Source organism: Mus caroli, chromosome 13 (genome assembly GCF_900094665.2).
Source record: "Mus caroli chromosome 13, CAROLI_EIJ_v1.1, whole genome shotgun sequence".
In the NCBI taxonomy this organism is placed as follows: domain Eukaryota; kingdom Metazoa; phylum Chordata; class Mammalia; order Rodentia; family Muridae; genus Mus; species Mus caroli.
The window spans coordinates 17032842-17052384 of NC_034582.1; the positions used below are offsets into that span (position 1 = coordinate 17032842).

Below are 19543 nucleotides of genomic sequence, written 5' to 3' on the forward strand. Positions count from 1 at the left end.
AAATTTTGTAGGCACATGGATGGAACTAGAAAGTATCATACTGAGCTAACTCAGACCCAAAAGGACATGCATGGTATATACTCACTAGTACGTGGATATTAGCCCAAAAAGTACAGAATACCCAGGATACAATCCTCAGAACTCAAGAAGTTAACAAGCTGAGGGGCCCAAGTGAGGATGACTCAATCCCACTTGGAAGGGAAAAGAAAGCAATCATGGGGGGCAAAGGGAGGGAGGGACCTGACTGAGAGGGGGCAGACAAAAAAGGGAACATGATCAGTTATTGGGGGCTGGTGGGAAACAGGACTGAAGCCCTGGGGACTAGCAGAAAGAATGGAAACATTCAACTTCAGGAGGTAGGAGTTGGGGTGACCCTATATAAAGTACCAGAGACCTGGGAGACAGGAGCTGTTTTCCAAGAGGCCTAACAAGCAGCTGAGAGAGTCAGATGCAGATACTCAACACCCAACCAATGGACAGAAGCATACTTATTCTGTGGCCAGTAAATGCCTCTCACCCTTTTCGTTGTTATTTATTTATTTATTTATTTATTTATTTATTTATTTATTTATTTATTTTTACACTCCAAATTTTATTCCCACCTCCTGGTCCACCCTCCAACTGTTCCACGTCCCATACCTCCTTCCCACATCCCCCTCTGACTCCCAAAGATGTGCCCACACCCCAACCCCCACCAAACCAGACCTTTAAACTCCCTGGGGACTCCAGTCTCTTGAGGGTTAGGTGCATCTTCTCTGATTGAACACAGACCCGGCAGTCCTCTGCTGTATATGTGTTTGGGGGCCTCATATTAGCTGGTGTATGCTGCCTGGATGGTGGTCCAGAGATCTCAGGGGTCCGGGTTAACTGAGACTGCTGTCTTCCTACAGAGTTGCCTTCCTCCTCAGCTTCTTCCAGCCCTTTCCCTAATTCAACCACAGGGCTCAACAGCTTCTGTTCAGATTTTCCTGTGCTGAGTAGAAAGTTTAGAGAAACTTTACCTCTTTCCTTTCAATTTGCAACTTTTTGAAATTAGGAAATTGTAAAGAGTAGCTACCTAGAAAAATTATACTGCTATCAGAAACTACAATCAATTAATTGAGATATTAGTTAATTGAAACCTCTCATTTCTTCAAATTGTATAAATCTAAATAATGAATAAAATTATCCACACTTTCTCAATTGAGTTCTGTTTTTTCTTTAGCTGAAGATTTAGAAATCAAAGAAATAGTTATGTTCAGATATCATTTGTTATTATCATATCCTCTTTTCACATCTTGAATGTATTTAAATATTATGACTAGAACTCCCAGAATTCTTTAGAACATATCACCTGTAATTCAATGTAAGCCCAGTTGGTTATGATTCCTACACACTTTATGAATTATGAAATCTAAAACCTGCTATCAGGTAAAGCTCAATACATTGTGAGTTATAAGCCACATGCTAGTGTAAGGTTGTCAGAGTGTCATAAGCCAGGCAGAGTGTGGCATCACTTGTGATGCCAGGTACTAGCGGCCTACAGTGGAAAGGTTGCAAGTTTAAAGCTCCTGAGACACATGGTGAATTTAAGACCAGCCTGATCTCTGTAGCAAGACCATGTCTTAAAGAGAAATATCCAAGCATCTAAATGCTGAGCAGTTTCATGGTAGAAACAGCTCTAAATCCTTTGCATGTGTGTTTGTTCAATAATCCCACTATGACCTGTGAGATGAGCTTACTCTGATTTCCTTTTTCTGTATGGGGGGCTTAGGTATGGAGAGGATAAAACAGTGGGTAGCAACAGAGTTTAAAGTAGGATTAGAATCCAAATTGCAGTAAGTTCTAATTTAGAATGGTTACTTTGGCCAACTGTGCTGGATGGTCAACTTGAAGTGAGCTAAAGTCATCTGAGAGGAGGGATCCTCAACTGAAACAATTTCTCCAATAAGATCTGGTTGTAGGCAATCCTGTAGGGCATTTTCCTTAATTAGTGATTGATGGTAATTCAATGGATGGAGGCCTGGCTTGGGGAGCTTCAGAGGGATGCTGTCAGGACCATTTCTATCTTCCTCCCCATGTTGCTTTGGTTATGTTGTTTCATCACAGCAATGGAAACGTAACTAACACATCAGGCATTCAGCTCAGTGATGGCGTCCTTGCCTCCCACGCAGGAATGTATGTGCCATGTTTCCAACATTGGAAGCAAAAAAAAAATTCTTTGAATTGGCTGCCCCACGTTAATGAGAATTACATGAATAACTGTGTGGTTTTGACCTAGTTTTGTAAAAATTCTTTAAAAGTCTTCATTTTCACAGAACTATTTTGCACTTTTCCTGTGCACATGGCCTTCCAAATGTAGCTGCCCTCCTAATAGAGTGGAATTGTGACATTGATCTCCATGACAGTGACAACAGCACAACACCAATTAAGGTAGAAAACAGCCAACAGTTTCAGAGTGACACAGATACAGTGAGAATTCTGGGAATAAACATGATCTCAGCTAAATGCAAATAATTAGTGAAATTGAAGGAATTTTTGTTTTTCTCATCTTTCCCATCTATTTCTTGATGTAATACCCACAGGCTTCACAGTATGAGCATGAAGAATGTGTGGCTATGTTCTTATAACACGGTGCTGATCCAAATGCTATGGACAGCAGTGGGAACACAGCACTGCACTATGCTGTTTGGCATAACAACATGTCAATGGCAGCCAAACTGCTGGCCCATCATGCTGACATCACTATAAGGAATGAGGTACAGAAGACACAGCTTTGATTTACANATTATTTGCTACATACTTTAAAATATTTCATTGGGATCCTGATGNAGCTTTGACATNAGAATCTCNCAAATGCTNNATGNAATAAGTGAATTTTATAAATCTCACAAACTTAAGACTTGTCTAGATGAGTCAGATTTGATGGGAACTCCTTCTTCCCAAGCTTTCCTTCCCTGAAACACTTTCTCCTCCTTTACTCTCCTGATGAACATTCTTTCCTTGTTTGTTTGTTTTGTTTTTCGAGACAGGGTTTCTCTTTATAGCTCTGGCTGTCCTGGAGCTCACTTTGTAGACCAGGATGGCCTCGAACTCAGAAATCCGCCTGCCTCTGCCTCCCGAGTGCTGGGATTAAAGGCGTGTGCCACCACGCCCGGCTCCTGATGAACATTCTAAAGAGAATTATTACCTCCATCCGTGGCAAGTCTGAAGGTCTTTACAATTTCCCTATGGGTACTCTCTTAACTGTAGCTTTTCAGGATTTCATGTTGTCTTATACTTCCAATGCATCAGATGAACAAACATCAATAAGACGCCTGGTTTCAACATTGCAATTGTCTAAATTATGAATCTTCCTGTCAGTATAATCCACATGGTATCCATGTCAGCATGTCAGCTCATTTCATAGAGCTCTGACAACACTGGACTTTCAGTTGTAATTAGATAACTAGAGAGCTGGCTTGTCCCTTAGTTTATGAGACAGAATCTTACACAATCAAGGTTGGCCTGGAACTTGTTCTGTAATGAGGATGACATTGAACTTGTATCTTCCTTCACCTCTGAAGTGATGGGCTTTGAACATTCACTACCATGCCTGGCCTATGAAAATTTATAGTTCACTTTGATAATCATTTCCAACTAAATACTTATTTCAATGACAATGCAATATAAGCGAAGTAAAAAGTGTTGGAGAAGTTGTCCAAGGGCATGTTGTCAATTATTGCATTTTATGCTGATTTTCATTACAGCTTTATTGTAAAGAACTTGTAAGGAAAAAAACCCAATTCTCCAAATTAAATAATAGTAGAAAAGTTTTCAGTGTTTTCCTTGAGAGATTACTTAAATTGCATCTCTAACACAGGGTTTAATCCTTCATATTCCAAAGAATATTATTTTCCCAGAATATGAAGTCTAACATAAATGCCATGTTCATTTGTTAGAGAAATAGTATAAGTATGAGTACAATAGGTCCAGTATGGAAGAAATACTGTGCCATGTTATCCTCTCTGCATGGTGCTTTTTTGGTAAACATTCTCTGCTTCAGTGACTTGGAGCTGACAGCATTTCAGAAGCATTTGCGTTCTCACCAGGCTATGGAAGGAACTGTTTAGACTCTACTCATGGTATCAGGAACCTATGGCAGACATTCTGCTTCAAGAGGTTCACTAAGACATAGGTTGTGAATTAAATGACACAGGTATCAAATGTACTCTGATGGCTTATGAAGAATGGATCTGTGTGAGAGCACTGTGCGTGAGGTCAAGGATGTGGCTCACAGAACCTCAGAGGATGTGAGTTCCACTGTGTCTTCCACATGAGAAATATCAAGTTCTGAGAGTTATAAATTATTTTTATAGGATAGCTTCACACTTATACTGACTATTCACACACTTCACTTATACTGACTGGCTCTAATAAAAAACCATTAACTACCTGGCAAAAATTTTTAGAAGACCAGAGAGAAAAAGATAAAGGAACTTGATGAATTAGACAGGTAAAGTTACTAATTCTTTTATCTTTATGTCTTTATGGAATTCTATAATGTGCACAATCCCTGAAGCCCTGTTGCTGGAGTCTCCAATCCTATTAAATAGGTATAAAACCCCACGTAATCCTGATATTATAATTATAAGCTGTTTGCTTGGATTGGGCAGTTCTGGCACTGTACTAACTTATTCACCAACTATGAGACCCCTTGCTTCTTGATGTTTCTCCTGGCCAGGGGTTTCTGGTTCATGGTGGCATCTCCTCCTCTCCCTCCATCCTCTCTTCTCCTCTCACCTTCCTCTCTTCCTACCTACCCCACCCCACACTCTTGAGTCTCCCTTCCTACCTTTCTCCTCCACTGCCCAATCATTACTGTCTTAGCCTTTCTTTTAGTATAGATTTTGAAGTCTATATTTTAATATTTGATTTAAAATGGATAGCTTAAACATTTCTTTTTAAAAATCTGTCATTTATATTCATTTCTTTTAAAAATGCTATAGTAGATGAAAGTATATTTTGAAAAGAATTTCCTCTCTTCAGTGACTGTTTTCTTCAAAGTTTTTTCTTTATCTTTGTTTGATAGTGAATCCCTAACATTCTTGACACTCATAACTTTGGCAAATGGGGATTGCCTTAAGATTTTGATCAGTCTCAGTGATTAGTAGGACAGCCTTAGACAGGCTACATAGAAAACCCAAATCTATCTTCATACACACACAGAAACACACATGCACACACACACACACACATAGACACATGCACACACACACACATAGACACATGCACACACACACACATAGACACATGCACACACACACACACATTTATTGTTCATGAAGCCTATTTTTATTTCAATAATGTGTGCCTTAATAGGTTGTATAGGCTGAGCATTTAAATGTGAAAACCATTAGAGAAACATAGGCTAAAAAAGCAGAAGGACTCTGGTTCTCCTCCAACTATTTTCACTTCATTGAAGACACATGGGAAGTTTTAGTGTTTGCTAATTTATGTGCACTGGAATTGGTAGGACATAGACATACATAGAAATGCTGAATGCAGTTTGTAAATTTCATGTTTTTATAGCCCCTGGAACTCCTCCCAGAAAAAAAAAAACATACCCATTTATTCTTATATGTCCTACATTTTATCTTGCAAATTTTTTCAACTGTTTCATGGGACTCACTGTACATTTTGGACAAAGTGAACCCATGAGTTCTTTTTATATGCATGCTTCATTTGAAAATGATGATGGCTGGGAGGAGAGCCCCTTGGTCTTGCAAAGATCATATGCCCCAGTACAGGGGAATGCCAGGGCCAGGAAGCAGGAGTGAGTGGGTTGGGGAGCAGGGCGGGGGGAGGATATAGGAGACTTTCGGGATAGCATTTGAAATGTAAATGAAAAAATATCTAACAAAAAATGATGATGGCCAATTCTGTGTCGCAAAACTTAGTTTTGCAACAATGACAGAGGTGGTACCTCTCTCTGCCTCTGTCTGATTCTCAGACCATCATCAGTTCAGATAGCAAAATTATGTGAGTCAGTAACTGGATATCAGTGCAGCCTACAGGGTGGTGCTTTTTGGAAAAGTTTTATTCTTCCCCTCTGCCAGTGGGTAGATAAGGGTTCTAGGCACCCTCTTGTTTCTGTCTCCCCAGAGCTGGATTCCGAGTATACACCACACCACCACATTTGGGTATAATTTTTTTTGTCCCCCACAACTTCTGGCAAATCAAACTCAGGCCCTCACACTTGCAACTTAGGGACTTAACAACTGAACTTTTTAGATTTTGAGAATAAAAGTGCTTCCTACCAGTTTCCTCAACATTGAAGAGGCTAACTACGTAAGGAGAACTGGAAATTTGGGCTGTGAGATACTTTCTAAAGAAGGCTAGTTGAAAAAAAAATCTCAACCCTGCCTCGAATAAAAAACCAAAATAAAGAAAAGTCTCACATTATTAGGTGTAGCTTTTACCAAAGTAGGATGATAATAATGGTTGTCTATTATTTCATTGAAATCTACTTGAAGATGAAAAGTAATTTTCATCGAGTAGTACGGAATAAATTGTGGTTCTTTTTACCCCAGAGTGGAATATGAAACCCTCTCCTCTCAGATGAGACAGAAAAAGAATGTCTGGCCTAAGAGAACTCAGTGTTCAGGAAATGGAGCACATAACAAATATGTGTGTGTGTTTCGAGGCAGTGGAATCTGATAGGGACATGTTTTCAGCAGATATCCCCACTATGCCAGGAACCTTGCTGTCCTGTGTACACATTGACAGAGACTTTTGGTTAGAGGGACTCTCCATGTCAGTCACATGGGCTTCAGTGTGCCTCGTGGTGTGACAGATATTGAAACAGTCTAGGGAGAAAGAACCCAAGAGATGATGTGATGGTTTGTATATTCTTGGACCAGGGAGTGGCATCATTTGGAGGTGTGACCTGGTTGGAATAGGTGTGTCGCTGTGAGTGTAGGCATAAGATCCTCACCCTAGTTGCCTGGAAGTCAGTCTTCCACTGGCAGCCTTTGGATGAAGACATAGAACTCTCAGTTCTGCCTGTGCCATGCCTGCCTGGATACTGCCATGCTCCCACCTTGATGATAATGGACTGAACCTCTGAATCTATAAGTCAGCCCCAATTAAATGTTGTTTTTATAAGACTTGCCTTGGTCATGGTGTCTGTTCACAGCAGTAAAACCTAACTAAGACAGATGACATCTTATGAATGTCACAATTGAAGGGACAGGGAAAGCTCCCCAGAAGCTCTGTCCAAGAGTGTGCGAGGCTGCTTACCTGGGCAACAACAAACACTGTTCAGACTCTCAGATAATGGAAGCAGCCTTGTGGGTTTGTCCAGCTGAATGCACACTCCCGGTGGAGACCCAAAGTTGCCACCGGAGATTGCTGCTCCATCTTAAGGGTCCTAATTTGCTCTTGTCACAACATCTATCACTCCTCCTTCAAGGTGTGGCTGTGATGCTAGTTGGAATCTTACAAATATGGAAATTGGCCTTCAGGGAACAAGCATAGGGAGGTAGGAGGTGAGTAATTAGAGAGCTGTCCTGGACTTTCTCCACAGCTGTGTTTTTTTTAAGCTTTGCTCTGATTTGGGTCTGAGGACCGAAGTAATGTGAGCTGTGATGGCTTTTGCAGGGGGTTGGGGGTGGGTGAGGGTCTGGTAAAAGTTTGATGGGAGGCTTCCTTCCAGAGGAGACCTGCAGGCCTTATTATCAATCTGAGAATGCATTTTAAGCCAAGCGGGACAGGCTGACTAGGGAGACTTCTCTGAAAGAAACAGGAAGCAATGGGCAGTTCCCATAGAAAAATCTCTGATGTTTATGCAGGCTGGAAGAGAGAGGGAACAGGGCTACTGTTCCACTTACAATTTTAGGGCACTTTTGTACCTCAGTACTTTCCTCTGAGCAAGACACAGTGAAAGGCAAGCCTTCCAATGCCTGGGATTTTACCCAGAAAGACCTCGCTGTGGTATGGACAGCTCTTCCTGTAAAGGAGGGGCCTGTGACTACACTGGCTCCTGGACATCTGGCCTGGGTCCTCTGAGAGGCTGTCTGATTCTCAGCCAGGTCAACCCCCAACCCATGGCTCAAAAACCATGGAGCTGAGGCTGGTCTTCTTCAAGACTTGAAAGCTAAAAGACACAGGAAAGAGGCGACTCTTGGAGCTGTGAAACACACGGGATTTACTGGGCTGACCCTGAGGAGCCATAGCACTCCAATGGACCTCTAAGGGCTTTCTGCCTCCTTTGCGCATACCCCCACCTCCTCCTCTCCCCACTTTAATCAGCATCTCTGCTGTCCACTTATGGCTCAGCAAGCATCACGTCACACTTCAGGGGTTTCTATAGAATTAGTCCTTCTAAAGTTACAGTTTAAGTTTATATGTCAGCCACAAGGGGACAAAGAACGAGAGGGAGTATGGATGAAACGAATGAGGACATGCACCCACCTGCTCCTGGGGGTAACTCCATGATCCTCTTTCCTCGGAGCCAGATTCTCATAGGAGGCTTGACTTCTCTGAGGTGGTGGCAGGCAACAGCACAGGTTTCAAAGGCAGCTCATAATTGTCTTCTTCACCCCGTTCCAGAGGTGATGCCAGTTATGAGGGGAAGCTGGGCCTACGTCCTGTGGCTGGCCTTTAGTGATGGTATCTTCAGGAATGATGACCTCTTCCTGGATGAAGGGATTTTCCTCCATGGGAGTCTCTTTCTTCAAGATATCCCCAGAGGAGGAGCCTGCAAGGGTTACACTCTTAGCAGCCAGCAGGGGTCCCCAGAAATCATGTTGGACACTCCAGGAGGACACATTCCTGTCTGCCCTAGAGGAAGAGGTGTATTGAAGTCAAAGTGACTGGACATGTGTAGTCAGGCTACAAGATAACACAATCTTGGACTGTGAGAATGTCTTACTGATTTCCAACCTGCTGCCCATGAGGTCATCAGCCATAGGACAATCCAGGTGGGAGAGCTGGAGAGGGTTGGTCCCGTTTGCCTGGCAGCACATAGCATGTTTTCTGACACCCTGCCTGAGAGTCTTCCGATCCTTAGTCTCCTGGAGTTTAGATGAATGTGAGGGCAAGGTGAAGATGGAGAGAAAGGTTCATATATCCGTAGGAAACCAGGGAAGGAGTGAAGATCTTCCAGGCCTGACTGTATGCATTTAATGGTTTTCACTTAGTAGTGGGAGCAATTTTGCCTGGGTGTCTGGTATTGTAGAATCAGGTAGGTTGACATCACCTCATTGAATTTTTGGTCTCTCAGAGACTCAATGATATCCTCGGGCTTATAACCCATGACTTTTATGGTCTTGACAATGCTAGAGCTTCGTGAACCTGGGAAAGTCCATGTAGGTGGTGAATCTATCTGGCTGTTACTGATCATGGGGCACAACATGATTTGGTGGATGGTGGGTCTCCTGCTGTGATTGATCATCAGAATTTCAACTATAACATTGAAAATATCGGTGGAAACATGAGGAAGAATGCTATGTCAGGGTCCAACGGGTCAATAGAGACTTTAGGAAGATGGTTACACCCAGTTAGCAGTCCCAATATCCTCTATGACCTGCTTCTTTCTGCTAGGCTATATAATTCGTATTTTCTATAAGCTCAGAAAACAGGGTCACATGCTAGACACCAGTGTTCAAGAGTATGGTTTTTTCCTGGCTATTAAATGTCCAAACCCCAATAAAGACCCTTTCCACTTTAATAATGATAGGTGGCATCCTATGAATTATAAGAAAGGATTTCAGACTGTTATCCTTCATTGGGTTATACACAGTATATTAGTTTGCTTTATAGCTTATAATATTATACAATCACATACACGTATGCAGCCATGACCTCATACCCAAAGACATCAATCAATCAAAATGCCCTGTAACCTTCCCTACACTCATTCAGTTCCTTTTTCTTCCCCAAATTACTCTAGCTTATGTCAATTTGACAAAAACTAACTGGCACATGCTAACATTCATATATTAGTTGATAAATTACATTGCTCACTTTTCACTCAGACCCTAACATTCTGTAACAATTGTTGGTTTACAGAAGCTATCTCATCCACACTCAAGAAAATCGGATCTTTTTATTGGATTCAGATAGATAAAAATAAAATGTTAGCTTCCCACTGACACTGGGATACTCTGACAAAATGCTCTTTTTCCAGGACACTGCAGTGTAAGTGAATACCATCTCTGGGGCTAAGACCTTGTCATCTTTTTCACCATACATTCTTTATCCAATTTCTCACCAGACAGAAAGCTAGGATCTGAGAGGGCAGCGGGTTGATATTTTCAAAATTATAGAGAAAAAAAAATTGATCAATGATCATCTTGGAATCCTCAACCCCAAAGGCGGAGGCCCACATAGTTTCTTCAACAAAACATGCTTTTAATAGCCAACATTTTGAGAAAGTAGAGCAAAAATTCTCAAACCAAACAACAACCAAAATATTTGTGGACATAAATGAAGATTTAGTGCATATTTCTTAGCTAAAGCAACTCCTAAGTGGCTTCTTTGGGCATATTTGGACCACTCTAACTCCCTTGGCCCCTTTTATGATCTTAGCTCTATTTTGTGTCTTCAGTCCCCCTAGATTTAAAATCCTGGTATAGTTTGTGCTTTCCTCTTTCCAAGCCCTTAAGATCCTCATGGTACTGCCTCAGAATTTCTAGCCATTGCCATCAGCATTGTTGCCATCTCACACCACTTGGGCTCTCTTTGTTGTCACATCTGACCACCAGTCCCTCACTGGTACTCTCTCTTCTTCTTAATGTTTCTAATGTCAGTTAGACCCTGCTATCTTGTGACCTGATGACCAATCAGCAAGATCAGCTGCCCATTTCCAGCTCCTGGACACCTCTAGAGATGACCTTTGACTCTTATCAGTGCTTTGACCCTGCTTTTATGTTAGGGGTGATCTGTCAGGTGAGCTCCATTTGGGGACAGATGGCTCTGTTGAGCTATTGCAGTCTGGGAACAAGGCTGCTTTGATTTCAAGGCAGGCTGGACTCACAGCAATACTTGACTACCTTCAAGTAGAACCAAATGGGGGTAATCTTAACAAGACCTGCCAGCAATCTGTCTAAGGTAGTAGCACCACTTTGGAGAATTAGACTTTCAGGAAACACTGGTCTTTATAGTGATAGCCAATGGGAGGGTCACTCAAGGGGACTGAGGCAGGTGAGTGATCTATTCCCTTTTAGGGTCTTTCCATAGTTAGGTTTCTGTTGCTGTGATAGACACTGTGATGGCTATTCCTTGTTGTCAACTTGACTACATTTGGAATGACTTACTGTCCAGTTATGGAGAACACACCTGTGTTCCAGATCTTAAAGGTGGAAGGCACAGGCTTCTGACCTGGATATTGACCCAGAGACCTTGAGGCATACTGGCCTTGAAACCCTTAGGCCCCTTAGGTACATGCCTTCAATCTCAGAAGACTGAGACAAGCAGGTCTCTGAGTTCAAGGCCAGCCTGAGACAATGCACCTTAATCTAGGTAACACCTTATGCTGGAGGCTTACATGAGGCCTTTGCAAGAAGGAAGACTCACATATCTTTGCCTGCTTGCATTTACTAGCTAGCACATCTGTTGGAACCTACTTCTGCAGGATTCCAGCTTATACAGAAGACTAGGTCAAGCAGCTAGTCTCTTGGAACTGAGCAACTACTAGATTTTTTGGACTTTCCATCCACAATTGCCCATTGTTAGGTTAGTTGGATACAAACTGTAAGCCATTTCCACAGCACAATAGATTGTACTCAGTATGTATTCTAAAACTCCAGACAAACTAAGTACAGCATTCTATTGTAAAATGAGCCATGTCTATTTTGTAACCTCTTACATACCTTACAGACTAAAACCAAATAAACAAACAAAAAACAGCACAGGGTAGTGGTTTGAACGCTGAACCCATAAGGAGTAGCACCATTGAGAGGTGTGGCCTTTTGGAGGAAGTGTGTCACTGTAGGGGTGGGCATTGAGACCCTCCTCCTAGCTGCCTGGAAGCCAGTCTTCTCCTGGCAGCCTTCAGATCAGGATGTAGAACTGTCAGCTTCCCCAGCACCGCGCCTGCCTGGGTATCGGAGTGAATGAACCTCTGAACCTGTAAGCCAGCCCCAATTTTAATTTATGTCTTGTATGTCTCTTCACAGCAATGGAAACCGAACTAAGACACACAGATTGTACGTTTAGGGATCGTCTACATGCTGCCTTTAGAGGAACGTGGAGGTGTTCTGCTGTGGTACAAGGTCCATGGAATTGGATGGCTGCTCGAGAAGAGAGTGTTCCCTGAAGCCTGCCTGTTAAATGGAGATCAGTCTCCTCTCTAGCAAGTGATACATGGTAATTTTTAAAAGAATAAGTCTTTTAGGTTGCCATGACTGAGTAGTTAAGGCATTGAACGTTGAGTCTAGTGAGGTTTCCCATGTAGGTTCAGGTTCAAATCCTGCTTCCAGGTACATTTTCCTGTTTGATTTCTGAAAAGTAGTTGATCCTACCCTGACAAATGCTTTACAACCTGAAATCATCCAGGGAACACCGAGGAGCTGGATTCTGTTTTGCATTTTAGTGCCTTTAGGTTATAGTAATACTTTACAATAAATTTACCCATGGTGAGTAATTATACTGTTTACCTGTTTGGACAGAAGGAAAAGACTATCATCAATATCTTCTGAAATATATGGAAAGACACATCACTTTTACAATAACTACATTTTCAACAATAAAGTTGGTCAATGGTAAATGGTGTGCCTCATCAGCTCCCATGGAAGTGCAATGTAAGCACACAATATTGCTGAACCAAACAGAAAGCTCAAAACTCGGCACAGAAAAGAGATACAAACACAAATCTGAACAAATTGATCTTCTCCCTATAGCATAACTAATGTCTCAGAGATAAAGGTGGTCTTTATAAAAGTAAGAAGGGACTATACCAGGGCGAAAGAGGTCTAAAAAGAGGGAAATTTAAAATATGGCATATTTTCTGTCATATGCAGAATCTACATGAGTCTTTTTGTTTGTTTCGAGACAGCCTATGTAGCCCTGGCTGTCCTGGAACTCACTTTGTAGACCAGGCTGACCTTGAACTCAGAAATTCGCCTGCCTCTGCCTCCCAAGTAGGATTAAAGGCATGCACCACCACGCCTGGCTATTTGAGTCTTAATTAGGGTTTCTGTTGCTAATTACATATTGTGTTCTCTCACACACACCCGACCCTGGTATGGCTCTGAGTTATGTTACTGCCTAAATATAATAACTAACTTCTTCTAGTGTTACAGTACAGCAGTAAGGGTCCTGGAACAACCCTTAACAGAACTTGGGGTGCACGTCAGTTGGACAATGAATGGTGTTTTTGACAATGAATCAGGAGATACCAGGCTGAACTTCTAGCTGGTTCCGTTAGCTTGTTTATTTCTTTTCTGGATGCTATTATTCAAATTCACAAAAGGACAGTTTGTAGTACTCAAGCGCCTAAGCATTCGTAAACTGTAAAGTTATTTTGTGAGTCTGAAAGCTACTTCCAAAGCAGCTAAGCACCCATCTTCTGGAAGCTTTGCTTTCTACTTTTTAGCTATTCCATAGTTTAAAGAGTCAGAAGAAATGCTTTGAAACCAGAAATGCTTTAAAACCAAAGAAGGGCGTGAAAGCAGAAAGAAGATGGAGAACAGGGAGGAAGAAGTCTAAGGTGCTTGTGTGGCAGAGGTGGGACAAGAGAGTAACAAAAAAAAAAAAAAATAGTGCCACCTGAAAAGGAGGACTGAGAGAAGAAGAGATCCGACAAGGAAGTAAACCTGGCCGGGCAAGTGGGAGGATAATATCAAAGTATAATGATGTGTGGAAATGTCACAAGGAAACATTGTTTTGTATACTAACTTAAAAATAATATAAATTAAGCTAAATAAACACCCTAAAGGAACAACCGGTTTCTGGCTGAAACACGGCATTTGGGAGGCAGAGGCAAGAGGATAGCTAGTCTCAAGGCTCGGTCTTAACAAACTAATAAGCTATGAAGAACCCTTTTCTATCTGTCTTCATCAATACTTTTTTCTACTGGGAAGAGTTTTAAGTTTTGGAGGTGGTCTCTTCTCCCTACGGGGAACCCTTGTAACCTCGGCTGAGTTTTTGTACAGCATACTCATCTCCAAGTCTAAAGTCCAGCAGCCTCCACAGTCTAGAGGACCCCACAGGGCCTTGCAGACCACATCAGTCCAGTCGACTTCCAGCTAGCTCCGGACACTACTACAGTTACCAAGACGTTACGGGGAGCCGCCTGGAAGGCTCACCCGAGTGGGCTTTATTTACCCCAGTGGTTATTTACCCCAGAAAAATTAAAAAGGTAACTCCAGCTGAGAGGCTGAAGCAAGAGGATCAGACATTCAAGGCTAGATTTGCATAAGCTCCAGTCCAAGGCCAGCCTGGGCTACATGAGACCCTGTTTCAAAACAAACACCACGGAGTGAGACTGTTCAAAGAACAAAGAGAAAAACTTTCTTGCTCTCACCAACTTACTCATTGACTCATTGAGTCTCTTCCTCACTATATTGGAAAAAAAAAAAGAGAGAGAGAATTTCGTACCTTCTCCTAATTGCCTCTAAAACACACCTCATACTACGTGCAAAATTTCGTGAGACAGGATTTCACACTGCAGCCCAACCAACGTAGGCTTCAAACCCGCTAGGATCAACTCCTGCCTTCCAAGAAAGAGAATTAAGACAGGCAATCACACCTAACTTTTCTTTCTTGAGTTAGTTAAAAGGTAAATTGGTATACCACTTATGGATACACCATTGACTGTCCTGGAAATCGGAGATCTGCCTGACTCTGCCTCTTGCGTGCTGAAATTTACGGAGCTCGCTCATCTTTTTAATGTAGTGACTTCCTTCGAGGAATTTTAAGCTTTGGATTCTGAAATCTGGGACTTAGAGAAAAGGAATTACTACTGGCCCGTACGGGGATCGAACCCGCGACCTTGGCGTTATTAGCACCACGCTCTAACCAACTGAGCTAACCGGCCAGATATACAAGTTGGGAGTAAAACATCAGGAGGAGGTTTTACTTAAGCTTTATTCTTCGTTTTAAACAAGAGAATCCGAAATATTTAGACAAAATCTTTAACCGTTGACGAACTTTTCCCGAAAAAGCTCTCATGACCCTATGTTTCACTTTTAGAAATATGCCAATTACCAGTTAGCAAATTGCAAACTTCTCAATAACTCGTTACTTATTGCCACGAGATAACTCGTATTTCTTTCAAGTTGCTTCAAAGTAAATCCTCAGAGACTTGCGGTATTGAGGAACGGAGTCTCTAACTTTCGCACACATTAGCATATAGGTTTGGGCTACCCTATAGCAAAAGCTGTGGCTTTACTTCTTGGTACGAAGAGACCCTGGAAGCCAAGATGGTCCTAGGAACAGAACCCAGAGCCTAGAAATATGGGACTACCTCTGAACCCTACTCCCTTCCCTGAATCTTATACATGCATTTACTAAATCTACTTTCAAACGAATAAATGCACTGTATTTTTTTTTCTTATTTTCATTCTTGGGACTACTGGAAACTGAGGAGCAACTTAGCTTCGTATACCCAAAAGGATTTTCGGGATCGGGGTCGGGGGACTGGGAAAGGGGATAACATTTGAGATGTAAAAAAAGAAAATATCCAATTTTTTTTTAAAGGAGAATAATTTTTTAAAAATCGAAAGTCTTTTTCTATGATAATAGTGAAATTATGCAACAGAAACTTTAACAAAGGAAAAGGAACAATGAATGAGAAACACAATAAGATGTGCAAAAATGGATCCTTGCCGAAACCCGGGATTGAACCAGGGACCTTTAGATCTTCAGTCTAACGCTCTCCCAACTGAGCTATTTCGGCTCGGTGACGGTGGTTTGATCAGCCGTATCAGTGGTCTAGACAGTCCCGGGGACGGGGATCCGGGGCAAAAAGAGGAAGAGACAGACAGACAGACAGACAGACAGACAGACAGACAGACAGACAGACGGACAGGGACAGAGAGACAGAGACAGAGACAGACAGAGACAGAGACAGACAGAAAAGAGCCCAAAGCTGAAGTCAGGAAGCCTGCTTATTAACGGCACAGCTCTTTTTCTATCCCTCAGACAGAGAAGTATAAAACAGTCAGTACAGGGAACCAGAATTACAGTTGTAATGGCCTGGACACCGTGCCCAAACCCAATGAGAGAGAATGGGAAAGTCTCAATTTATTAGCTGACAGTAGCCCGGGAGGCACTTCTAATCTGGAAAGAAATGCCGCTGTCTGTAGTAAACAGTCTTTTACACAAAGTTTGTTGCTGGGCAAGCAAGAGAAAGCAAGCAGACTACAAGAGCTAATGAAAAGCAGTTAGCTTGGGCTAAACCACAAAATTTTTTAAAGTTTAAAAAAACAGACATGGTTCCAAATGTGACCCACTTTGAACAACTTCTCTAAACAAATGTTATCTCCTTCCTTATGTCACACTGAACCCGGATAAAGAACGATTTAACCCTTAGGCTAGTTTTTCCTTTGGAGTTTTTTTTTTGTTTGTTTGTTTGTTTGTTTGTTTTTCCCCCTCCTAGGTCACATGACAGGGAGCTCAAGATATCTCAATTTCCCTTTAGTAAGGTACACTCTGAAATGGCAAACAAAGCATTTTATATCTCAGTGTCTGAAATATTTGACCACATACATACGGGGTAATATCAAGTGCCAGGTCCCTACTGCCCTGCTGGAAGTTCTGCCAGTCCATAACTGCCCTTTCCTGGCTTGACCCTGGTGAGGTGAGTGGGGAAATGTCTATATCCCACCACCTCCAATCTAGCCCCAAACATTTCTGGATCAAACCTGTCCCTGTGTCTCTCCAGTCTCATGGGTTCTCTCACACTGACCCTCTGTCTTCTTTCTTTGAAGCAAAGGTTTCCTACAGTCTGTAGTTACTTTTGTAGATGTTCCATTACAAAAATTGTGTTGGCTTTATTGTCAAAGCAATTAGAAGGATTCCCAGGAGACAGATAATGGAAGGGGGAAATTAGAAAAGCGGGTGCAGAGAAGAGGGTGTTAGTTGGAAAGGAGGCAGGAGGTCGGTTCAGAGAGGAGGGATAAGTAATACTAAGATTGTTTGAAAAAAACATAGGGATCATATTATTTTATATTTACCTAAAGTGTGTGTGTGTGTGTGTGTGTGTATGTGTGTGTGTATGTGTGTGTGTGTTTAAATGAAGTTAAAACACATGAGGTGATAGGGTCGTAATGATTCCCCCTAAGAGTCATAAACTATCTAACAAAAACTCCAGCACCAGGCATGACACATCTCCTTTTGAGTTGTTGGTGAGGAAAATCCAAAAGACTCTCCAAACTATACAGGCTATTGTTGTTGCTGGTGGTTGCTCCCAGAGGTTGAAAAGCAGCCCCTATTGCAGAAGACAGCATGTACTTCAGGACTCAGGATTGTACCTGATCTGCCTCAAAAGCCTCCTCCATGAGAACTAGCTCCACAGTACTAGAAGATGCTATGTAAGTTGCCAAAAGAGGGAAGCAGTCAATGGTCCTACCCAGCTGTGATGCCTGTAATTTGGCAGTAACCAACAGTCTGACTTAAGACTCCCTCAACTGGAGGGAAAATTTAGCCTACGGCTGTAACCTAGCCAATTACACACACTGGTGAGGTCATTGAGCTTAGAGGACAACCTTCTCTTGTCTCTTTCCGAAGCCAGTATAACTTCTAAGTGCATTCTAAATACTTATCTTTGTGCCCATAGGTGAGTGTGGCTCTCACCCTCACCAAAGAAGCTTCTCTTTTTTGCAGCAGACAGAAACCATTACAGAAACCAGTACAGAAACCAGTACAGAAACCATTACAGAAACCACTACAGAAACCATTACAGAAACCAGTACAGACACCAGTACAGACACCAGTACAGAAACCAGTACATAAACCATTACAAAAACCAGTACAGAAACCATTACAGAAACCAGTACAGAAACCATTACAGAAACCAGTACAGAAACCAGTACAGACACCAGTACAGACACCAGTACAGAAACCATTACAAAAACCAGTACAGAAACCAGTACAGAAAGCCACCACTGGTCACAGCGCAGAGAACAACTGACTGTGGGGTGCCCAACAACAACGGATGCATCTGTAAGCCTCAACCCCTACACCAAAGGCACAGGACATTGTGGAGAGGGGGCAGAAAGATGCTAAGAGTCAGAGGACCGAGAAGTCTGCTGCAATCTAGATTGTGAAAGAGAAGCTACATCCGTGAACTGTAAACAAGACCCGAACAAAGAACGGCAGCATCGGCTGAGGCGCCAACGCGGAGGGAGGAAACCTTATGGGGCCCTACTCGTGGATGAAGAATTACGAGCCATTAAAGACTGATGAGAGATGTAGGATTAGTCTTCCCAAAGGGTGAGGTCCCTAACTGGCCATCCAATTTTATTTTAATTAAAAATAGAATAAATTTTAAAAATTAATTAAAAACAACGTGTCAACAAAATTAAGTTTTTAAAAAATAAAAAAAGGTAAGTTTAAAAGCTATAAAATGGAGTAACCCACCCAGTGTCAAAAGTGCAATAGAAAGGAGGGAGAAAGAAAAATGGAAAGATCTGGACATGGGGAAGCAATCATTCCGCATGGTTGGTGAGTCAAAGCTTCCTGCAGCTCGGTGAATCTTCCTAGCTTTTATGACATCATTTGGGGCCATCTACCTCAGCACCCAAAGATCTCTTTCCCATTCAACTTTTCTATTCTACTAAGAGTAGTACAAAGTAAAAGCACTGAATATGTGTGCCACTTAATGAATTTTACAGATTTAAATCCCTGTCCAACCTCCAATTCCCTCGAATTCCACAAGGTAGCCACATCCTGAGTCCTTTCATCATCTCTGGTAGCTGTTTTAATTTAATAACTTTATACATTTTAAAGCAAACAGAATCTGTATTTTGTGTGTATGCGTCTGGCTGTTTTCAATATTATCTCTGAAATTTGTATTATTTGTTACATATTTATTTTTGTTGGTTGCATGAGTGTCATTGTTCATTGTGGGTGTTTGTTTGTGACAGGGTCTGAAGTCACCTGGGCCTAGCCTTGAACACCAGTACATGGAACATAAAGATTCTGAGGTCCCAATTCTCCTTCCTTGCCTCGTGCTAGGATCATGGGCTGTGTCTATGCATAGACTGGAAAAACAGACTAAGCTAGGTGTAGTAGTTCAGGCCTGTGATAAAAATGAGCAACAACAAGAAGAATAGTCTTCTTTCCCGTCAACGTCTACTCTCCAGATCTTCTACAATGGACTTAGTCATTTTAGTGCTGGGTTGTCTCCAGCCCAAGTTATTATAAAAATCACTACCTAATCGATCTTGCACATGACTTTGGGTGAACATAGGCACTCGTTTGTCAGATTGACAGGCAGACAGACAGAAGAAATTGCTGGGTTGTAAGATACGTATCTGTATTTAATATTATGAAATGCTTCTAAACATTCTGTGAGAACTCATATTATGTCCAACTCAGCTAGCACTTAACCATTGTCAGTATTTGATTTTCGCTA

The 19543-nt window shown here is 41.9% G+C and overlaps 2 non-coding genes across 2 annotated transcripts; both read right to left on the reverse strand.

Moving 5' to 3' along the window:
• Positions 1–14927: 14927 nt before the first annotated feature.
• Trnai-aau lies at positions 14928–15001 on the reverse strand. The gene has a single exon. It is a non-coding gene; the product is annotated as a tRNA-Ile (tRNA).
• Positions 15002–15789: 788 nt separating this feature from the next.
• Trnaf-gaa lies at positions 15790–15862 on the reverse strand. The gene has a single exon. It is a non-coding gene; the product is annotated as a tRNA-Phe (tRNA).
• Positions 15863–19543: the final 3681 nt, after the last annotated feature.